Source organism: Triticum urartu, chromosome 5 (genome assembly GCF_003073215.2).
Source record: "Triticum urartu cultivar G1812 chromosome 5, Tu2.1, whole genome shotgun sequence".
Lineage (NCBI taxonomy): Eukaryota > Viridiplantae > Streptophyta > Magnoliopsida > Poales > Poaceae > Triticum > Triticum urartu.
The window spans coordinates 300,431,706-300,441,777 of NC_053026.1; positions in this window are offsets into that span (position 1 = coordinate 300,431,706).

Here is a 10,072-nt window from a genome sequence, read left to right on the forward strand (position 1 = left end):
GCTGCAAAGGGCTCTAGTTTGGACCAACACTCAGAGGAGCACTGGCCTGGGGGGTTAAAATAAAGATGACCCTCGGGTTTGCAACCCCAAGGGATAGTTATAGGTTGTTAGGCAAATGTTAAACCAAGGTTAGGCCTTGCTGGAGGAGTTTTATTCAAGGCGAACTGTCAAGGGGGCCCCATAACCCCAACCGCGTAAGGAACGCAAAATCAAGGAACATAACACCGGTATGACGGAAACTAGGGCGGCAAGAGTTGAACAAAACACAAGGCATAAGGCCGAGCCTTCCACCCTTTACCAAGTATATAGATGCATTAATTAAAATAAGAAATATTGTGATATCCCAACATATCCATGTACCAACATGGAACAAACTTCAACTTCAAATGCAACTAACAACGCTATGAGAGGGGCTGAGCAAAAGCGGTAACTTAGCCAAACAACGGTTTGCTAGGAAGGTGAGTTAGAGGCTTGACATGGCAATATGGGAGGCATGATATAACAAGTGGTAGGTAGCGCGACATAATGATAGAACGGACAACTAGCAAGCAAATATAGAAGTGATTTCGTGGGTATGGTCATCTTGCCTGAAATCTCGCAAGGAAGAAGAACGAGTCCATGAAGGAGACAAACGGACGTAGTCGAACAGATCCTCACAACTCCGGAATGAAACCGAAGATAACGAGAGAAGCAAACCGGAAAGAAGCAAACAACATGGTAAACACACAAGCATAAACATGGCATGATGCACAACCAAGGATGATGCATGTCCGGTTTAACTATGCATGGCATGGAAAGGTGCACAAACAAAACTACAAGTTAAGTGGAGCTCAATATGCAATGAGATGCATATTGATAAAACACCACATCCTTTTATTTAGTTCGCTCTCGGTTATGTACCCAACAATATTAAATATTGTTAAACATGGCAAGAGGTGAGGCAAAAGTAAACTACACATTTTAGGCAATTTTAAGTGAGGCCGGAAACAACAAATAACCATTCCGGTAAAACCCACATGTCATTTAGCAATTGAAGCAAGCAACAATTTAAACATTTTAAATGTTATTATCATGATGCGGATGACATGTGCAAGTTTTATGCAATTTTATGAAGATGTTGGCAAGTTATAAGATGTGGAGCATTTTGTCACCACGGCGGAAAGAAAGGGGTGCCACGGCAATGACAATGGAAATGGTGCCATGGCGCTGAATATGGAAATGATGCCACAACAACATTCCAATGATCCGGCAGCTCGATTGAGATGTCGGTGGCAAAAGAAAGGGCGTGAGCGAGTTCAGCAAGATGGTGGTGTGCTCCCCACTACCGGGTTCCCACGGGTTAGTGGCATGGAAAACGAGGAACAAGCGAGCAACGATTCGACCATGGTGCAAACATCGGCATCTCATAAAACACATCACATGCATACGGTCCATGGGCATCGTTCCGGCGGTTATACCTTCCAAAGGTGCATTTACGGAGTGGTTCGAGTTCGGTAAAGGAAGTAGGCGTTCTCGCGACGGTAGTGGTACATGGTCGTCATGGAAGTAGTCGTACACGTTGTCTTGTCGAATCCACGGCGACGGTAATTGTTCACACGATGGCCTTCGGCGACGGTCATCATACACGGTTCGTATATGTTCGGGTCTTCCTTAGAGGTACTTGACGTATCACTGGGTGTAGTCGTACATGAGGGTCTTGACGAATCCGAAGGGTACTTGGTGTCGTGGTACTTGGTGTGCATCAAACTGTTGATCAACAACGTGTGGAGGAGACTAAGAGGTCTCTTGTGGTCTTCCAGTCAACGTGAACAGGAGGTCAAGACACGGCACAAAGCCTGCCATGACGGCTTTTGGGTGGATGACAACGCAACGCTCCCGCGGTGCCGGGAATGAGCGCGAGAGGTGTGGATCCGGAGCCGGAAGGCAAGCTCCGGCTGGATACAATGTGAGGACGGCGGAGATGGCCGGCGGGGCAGGAGGCGCAGTGACGGAGGGGACGCGGACGAAGGAGATGGGGCATGGGGTCGTCCTCGAGGGCGGGACGGCAGATACGGCACAGGGTTGCCCGGACCTGCATCTGTTGCTGCCAGAGGCTCGAAGCTCCGCGGCGGCGGCCACGATGAGCGGGATGAGCAGAGGCGTGAATGTAACAGAGGAAGGAAGGACGTGAGGAGGTCGAATGGGCGAGGGCGGCTTCTTGCTGGTGGTGGGGAGTTTCGGTAACGACGAGCCGTAGGAGGTCGGCCTTGGAGCGCCGGTGCTCGAGGGAAGGAGCAGGAGACGACCATAGATGAAGGGGAGGCCGGAGGTGGCGTTGGCCCGCGGCGGCAGCAAGGCGACGAGCTTGGCGCGCCGGAGGTGTGACGGGGCCCTGCCGGCGGGGTCCGACCGAGACCGGGCAAGGGCGGCGGAGGCGGCCTGAACTGGCGGTGTAGGCGAGCGAGAGGAGGGAGGAGCGTGGGGATCGAGCAGGAGTCTCTGGCGGTGCGAGAGAGAGAGAGAGAGAGAGAGAGAGAGAGAGAGAGATCGAGGAGAGCGAGGGATCAGGCTAGGGTTAGAGTGCGGAAGTGGAGGAAGGGATCGAGGGAGAGAACGAGAGGAGGAGGTCTGGGGCTCGGGGCCTAGGGTTAGGAGGTCCAATTTGGCCTCTGGTGGGCTGAGGGGAGCAGGGCGGCCTGACTAGCCGACCCACAGGAGAGGGATGCTGCTGGGCTCTCCACTTCCTCTCTCATCTCTTCTTTATTTCCAAAACCAAGAAATAGGAAGAAAGAAAAAGAGAAAAGAAAATGGTACAGAAGGAACTTGGGCACTGGGATTATCTTTCTAGACACGCAAAAATGTGCATGTGCACAGAAGAATAGAAGTGGCATGATTGCAAAAATTAAATTCAAACCCATTTAAATTTAATCAAATGGTTCGAACTAGGACTAGGGTTTTGAAGTGCCCACAAATGTTGAGAATTTAGGTGGAGCTCGGGGAAGTGACGAAAGAATTTACAAGAAACGTGTGGGGACCAAACTTGAAGCGGAAAAAGGCATGTGATTATCTGCAAGTGTGTTTAAGGGTGATTCCGGAAATTAACGGGATATTTATTATAGCTCCCTAAATATTGGGAGAATATGTTTTAAAGAGAATTTCACCATGTGAAGTTCCCTCGATTTAAATAGATCAAAAGATCTATGCAATTTATTTAGTTGCTTTTTAAAAATTAAAATACATGCTGGCATGATGCAAAGCAAAACGCAAGCGAAAGACAAGGCAACAACAGCGAATAACTGGAAGACACCTGGCGCAACGGTCTCGGGGTGTCACAACACTCCACCACCACAAGAGGATCTCGTCCCAAGATCTAGGATGGCGCCAGAGAGAAACGGAAGAGGAAGAGAAGAGGTAAAACTAAGTTGCTTCTTTGACAAATGAGTGAAACCAGAGAACCTTGAGAGGTTGAACAAATTGAAAGAAAGAATATAACGAAGATGAACAAAGTTGAAAACACTCTATTAGAAAAGAGGAACAAGGAACATTTGTGAAAACCTTGTGGGTTGAAAGACATGGATGAAGAGCTCAAGCGACAAGGAAGGACAAGTAACCACTCCGGTTGAAACGGAATAAGCAAGGAATGAGAATGAAATAATGTAGGAAGCACTCGGTAGAAAATAGAAGCAAAACTTGACATAATGGGAAGAACTTGAAAGGAGGACGCGACACTACGGTTAAATGGATAAGCACGAAAGAACACGATCCTTACAATTCGAGATGATGAGTGAAAAGAGCAACATCACAATGCCTCCGGAAGAAATAATAGAAGATAGATCATTGGAATAAAATAATGGAGAAGAAACCGCCAGCTTCTGCCACAACTGAGCTTCGAAAGCACTCTTCCAAGAAGGTTATAACGAAGATGTTGGGAAAACCAACAACGAAACGAATAAGCTTGTAGTGGGCTTATGGAAAGCATCTCAAAACTGAGGAGAAATTCTGCCACTAACGGAATCAATTGCTTGCTTGAGAGCAACGAAGAGATGAAAACTTATTTCATCGCGAGAATAGGAGGAAACTTGTATTATTGATAAGCACCACAATAGCAACATTCCTTAGGGAAGGCTTTAGGTGAAATATAACCCAAGATAACTCCAACGAAGAGATTGATGGATTGAGAAGAGCTCATACTCGAAAAAATTGATGGGTTTAACTATCTCATTCTTGACAACTGTTGAATCATGACACACGAAGGGAAATTGTCAAGAGTGACATAACACCACCTCAAAAGATAAGATAGGAAGAACTGCACTTTGGAATGCAAGATGAAGAAGGCTTGAACTCCTCAAAACAAAGCATGTGTTGAGCGCCATGTTTATTTTAGAGTATAGCTAGGCGGGTCTTAACTCCGAGAGAAATCTTGAAGAACAAATGAAGAATGAAAGGAATCCTTGACGAATCACCATGTAGAGCCTCCATGAAGAACTCCGGTAATAAAAGTATGATAAAAAGAAAGATAAGTTGAAAACACAAGGTGAAGCCTTGCGATGATTTAGATGGAGCTTCGTGATGGAATAATGTGGAAAACTTGGAACTCCGGATAAGAAAATATGAAGCACCTCGAACCAAGAAACTGATATCACGAACAAACTCTAGTAGAAAAGAATTAAACACTTGGAAGAAGCAAGAATAAGAATTACGTTATGCGTATCCTTCACCAATTTAAATTGATGACAAGCAACGGATTTGGCATACTACTTATTCTCGTAGAAAGGATTAAGATAGATATAGGGCAAACTTAGGAAGGTCTTCAACGAATCACCGGTAGGATTGAAACAACGAATAAATTAATATGAGAACATAGAAAGAGGAATCTTGAACAAACCGCCGAAGAATTGAAAATGAAAGTAGCAAAGGCACAATTCACCCGGAAGAATTGGAAAATGAATTAAGATACTTGCTAGCATTTGGATACATGAGAACGAAGAGATCATGAACTGATTAGAGGACATTTGAACGATGCACCGGTAAGATTTGGAGAACGGGAGCTGAAAGCTGGAATGAATAATTTTGAGATGATGGGATCCGAAGAATCAAACTGAAAAATACTCCTGAATTGCTCCGGATGGGTGAAAAGAATTCTCACAATCGAAAACAATTATGAGAGGATGGCAGCAAGCTTGAACTTCGCATCTCTGAGAGAACGGATAAGATTTGGAGGAAAAACTTTTCTTTGGTCTTCAAATGTTGAGAATGACGATGAGAAACACCACCATGAATTGTTGATATACTCCGGGATGAAAATTAGAAAGGTTGAACCAACGATGAAAAGAATTTGAAAGATCTTGGAGAAAGACATATGACTGATGATAATTCATTCTTACGTCAACTTTGAAAGAATTTGAGGATAACTCCGAGAAAATAGAAGAGTCAGGTAAGATCCTAGGAAATGACCTGTGGGTTAGGGCCCACTCAAGAGAAGCACCGTTGAACAATTTAAAGGAAGATTGCGCCGGTTGAATTAAATGGCTTGAATGAGATAACAACCTCGAAATAGGTTGAACAGATCTTGAATGAAAAGACGATCCTTCTGAGATATCTTCAACACTCCAGAACAAATGAATAATGAGAAGTGAATGATTAAGAGGTGCACCGGCATGAGAAATCATTTGAAACACAGGAAATGGTATGATCAACACCGAAAGGCTGAATTGAATCCACCGGAGAAGAAAAAGAATGAAGAATGATGAACTTGAAGCTCCGTTAGTATCTTCCTGAGAATCACCGAATAAGAACATTGAAAGAAAAGAAAGAAGAGACTTCACATCCATAAGATGGATACTTGATTAAGAAATCCGAGTCCTTGAATAAAAGGGTGGGAGGGCGGCAAAAAAATGCAACTTGGGACGGATGAAACAAACACCGTTGAGAAAACTTAGAACTGATCTTGCGGAAGGGGAGAATGATGGGATCATCTTGAAGAGAAACGCACCGGTTGGAAATAGAATTGAGATGACAAACTCGATAAATAAGAAGGGTTAGTATTCACATAGGAATATGAGAACACCGCTTAGGAAAAGGTATGGAATCAACATTTTACATTGAAGCAACTCGAATACCACAACTGGAAACAAAACAAAGATTGGCTTGCAAAATAAGCCAGAACAAATACATATGATGGAGATTTACCCAATCCCATATCATGCATCTGTCGAAAAGATATTCTAGGAGCTACTTGAATTCCCACTTATAAACTCCCAAAACTTTCTGGTTATGCAATCAGGTGTTGGGAATACATGGGAAGCATAATATCTCACCCAAACTAACAATCCCTACATCTAGCTGTATCCATCCTTCAACACATAACCAAGATACCTTCAGAAATCATGTACCTCAACCTTCAAAAAGCATCCGTTATACGAGTTATGGCAATACTCCCAAACTCCCACCCCAGTACTAAGTGGTGTCGAGGTTATCTCACCAACAACTACATAAAAGAGATTTTCGATGTCGGCGAACTCATGTATTCCAGAACTGCAACGATAAAATTGTGACGACAGCACCTCGGAGCTGAACTCCCCGGGACACTACCACAACCCCTAAATGTCATGAGGCACAAAGAACAATGTTCTCGTCACAAGACTATCGGAACGATTCCAAGATACCCGCGTGATCCTGAAAAAAATTCGTGAAATTTGAGGAGACAAAAGTCAAAACTTCTACGTCAGGAGGCCTCACCAAAGCAACGAAGGGACTGAGGAGTAAAAATAATCCTACTCTCCGATATATATAATCCTAAGACTCAAAATATTTTGTTCTGGACTCAACAACGTCAGCGATTCGATCAAGCAGGGGGCTCCTAAGTCGGGGATGGCTCTGATTACCAACTTGTTACACCCACAATGCGGCTATATCTCCCACGTGTCGAGGCACGACTTAGAGGCATAACCGCATGGTGGTTTTGTCGCAAGAGGGGTAATGTTCACACAATCCCAAGTATTGAATAAGAATGGGATAAAGAGTTGGCTTAAAATCGCCACTTCACACCAATAACAAGTTAAACATACATCATCCAGAGTACAATCAAGGTCCGACTTCGTAACTAAAATAAAAGAAGACAACCCCAAATGCTAGATCCCCGATCATCCCAACTGGGCTCCACTACTGATCATCCGGAAAAGGCACAAAACAATGATCAAGATCTTCATCAAGCTCCCGCTTGAGCTCGGTTGTGTCACCTGCATGGGTATTCTCGGTACCCGCAACTGTTTTGGAAGTATCTGTGAGTCACGAGGACTCAGCAATCTCACACCCGCGAGATCAGGACTATTTAAGTTTATGGGTAGGATAAGGTAGTGAGGTGGAGCTACAACAAGCACTAAGCAAGATATGGTGGCTAACATACGCAAATAAGAGTGAGAAGAGAAGCAACGCAACAGTCGAAAAGCTATCAGTGATCAAGAAGTGATCCTGAAACTACTTACGTTCAAGCATAACACAAGACCGTGTTCACTTCCCGGACTCCGCCGAAAGAGACTATCACGGCTACACACGCGGTTGATTCATTTTAATTAAGTTAAGTGTCAAGTTCTCTACAACCGGACATTAACAAATTCCCATCTGCCACATAACCGCGGGCACGGCTTTTGAAAGTTTAAACCCTGCAGGGGTGTCCCAACTTAGCCCATCACAAGCTCTCACGATCAACGAAGGACATTCCTTTTCCCGCAACAACCCAATCGGACTCGGAATCCTGGTTACAAGACATTTCGACAATGGTAAAACAAGACCAGCAAGACCTCCCGAATGTGCCGACAAATCCCGATAGGAGTTGCACATATCTCGTTCTCAGGGCACACTGGATGAGCAATCCGTACAACTAAAACTAGCCCCCAAGTTTCCCCGAGGTGGCGCTGCAAAGGGCTCTATTTTGGACCAACACTCAGAGGAACACTGGCCCGGGGGGTTAAAATAAAGATGACCCTCGGGTTTGCAACCCCAAGGGAAGGTTATAGGTTGTTAGGAAAATGTAAAACCAAGGTTGGGCCTTGCTGGGGGAGTTTTATTCAAGGCGAAATGTCAAGGGGGTCCCATAACCCCAACCGCGTAAGGAACATAACACCGGTATGACGGAAACTAGGGTGGGAAGAGTGGAACAAAACACCAGGCATAAGGCCGAGCCTTCCACCCTTCACCAAGTATATAGATGCATTAATTAAAATAAGAAATATTGTGATATCCCAACATATCCATGTTCCAACATGGAACAAACTTCAACTTCACCTGCAACTAACAACGCTATAAGAGGGGCTGAGCAAAAGCGGTAACTTAGCCAAACAACGGTTTGCTAGGAAGGTGGGTTAGAGGCTTGCCATCGCAATATAGGAGGCATGATATAACAAGTGGTAGGTAGCGCGACATAGCGATAGAACGGACAACTAGCAAGCAAATATAGAAGTGATTACGAGGGTATGGTCATCTTGCCCGAAATCCCGTAAGGAAGAAGAACGAGTCCATGAAGGAGACAAACGGACATAGTCGAACGGATCCTCACAACTCCAGAATGAAACCGAAGCTAACGAGAGAAGCAAACCGGAAAGAAGCAAACAACATGGTAAACACACAAGCATAAAACATGGCATGATGCACAACCAAGGATGATGCATGTCCAGTTTAACTATGCATGGCATGGAAAGGTGCACAAACAAAACTACAAGTTAAGTGGAGCTCAATATGCAATGAGATGCATATTGAAAAAACACACATCCTTTTATTTAGTTCGCTCTCGGTTATGTACCCAACAATATTAAATATTGTTAAACATGGTAAGAGGTGAGGCAAAAGTAAACTACACATTTTAGGCAATTTTAAGTGAGGCTGGAAACAACAAATAACCATTCCGGTAAAACCCACATGTCATTTAGCAATTGAAGCAAACAACAATTTAAACATTTTAAATGTTATTATCATGATGCGGATGGCATGTGCAAGTTTTATGCAATTTTATGAAGATGTTGGCAAGTTATAAGATGTGGAGCATTTTGTCACCACAGCGGAATGAAAGGGGTGCCACAGCAGCGACAACGGAAATGGTGCCATGGCGCTGAATATGGAAATGGTGCCACAACAACATTCCAATGATCCGGCAGCTCGACTGAGATGTCGGTGGCAAAAGAAATGGCGTGAGCGAGTAGAGCAAGATAGTGGGGTGCTCCCGACTACCGGGTTCCCACGGGTTAGTGGCATAGAAAATGAGCAACAAGCGAGCAACGATTCGACCATGGTGCAAACATGGGCATCTCATACAACACATCACATGCATACGGTCCACGGGCATCGTTCCGGCGGTTATACCTTCCAAAGGTGTATTTACGGAGTGGTTCGAGTTCGGTAAAGGAAGTAGGCATTCTCGCGACGGTAGTGGTACACGGTCGCCGTGGAAGTAGTTTTACACATTGTCTTGTCGAATCCACGACGACGGTAGTTGTTCACTCGATGGCCTTCGGCGGCGGTCATCGTACACGGTTCGTAGACATTCGGGTCTTCCGTAGAGGTACTTGACGCATCACCGGGTGTAGTCATACATGAGGGTCTTGACGAATCCGAAGGGTACTTGGTGTCATGGTACTTGGTGTGCATTGAACTGTTGATCAACAACGTGTGCAGGAGACGAAGAGGTCTCTTGTGGTCTTCCAGTCAACGTGAATAGGAGGTCAAGACACGGCACAAAGCCTGCCATGATGGCTTTTGGGTGGATGAGGATGCAATGCTCCTACAGTGCCGGGAATGAGCGCGGGAGGTGTGGATCCGGAGCCGGAAGGCAAGCTCCGGCTGGATACAGGGGAGGACGGCGGAGATGGCCGGCGGGGCAGGATGCGTAGTGACGAAGGGGACACGGATGAAGGAGACGGGGCGTGGGGTCGTCCTCGAGGGCGGGACGGCGGATATGGTACAGGGCTGCCTGGACCTGCATCTGTTGCTGCCAGAGGCTCGAAGCTCCACGGCGGCGGCCACGACGAGCGGGACGAGCAGAGGCGTGAATGGAGCAGAGGAAGGAAGCCCGGGAGGAGGTCGAATGGGAGAGGGCGGCTGC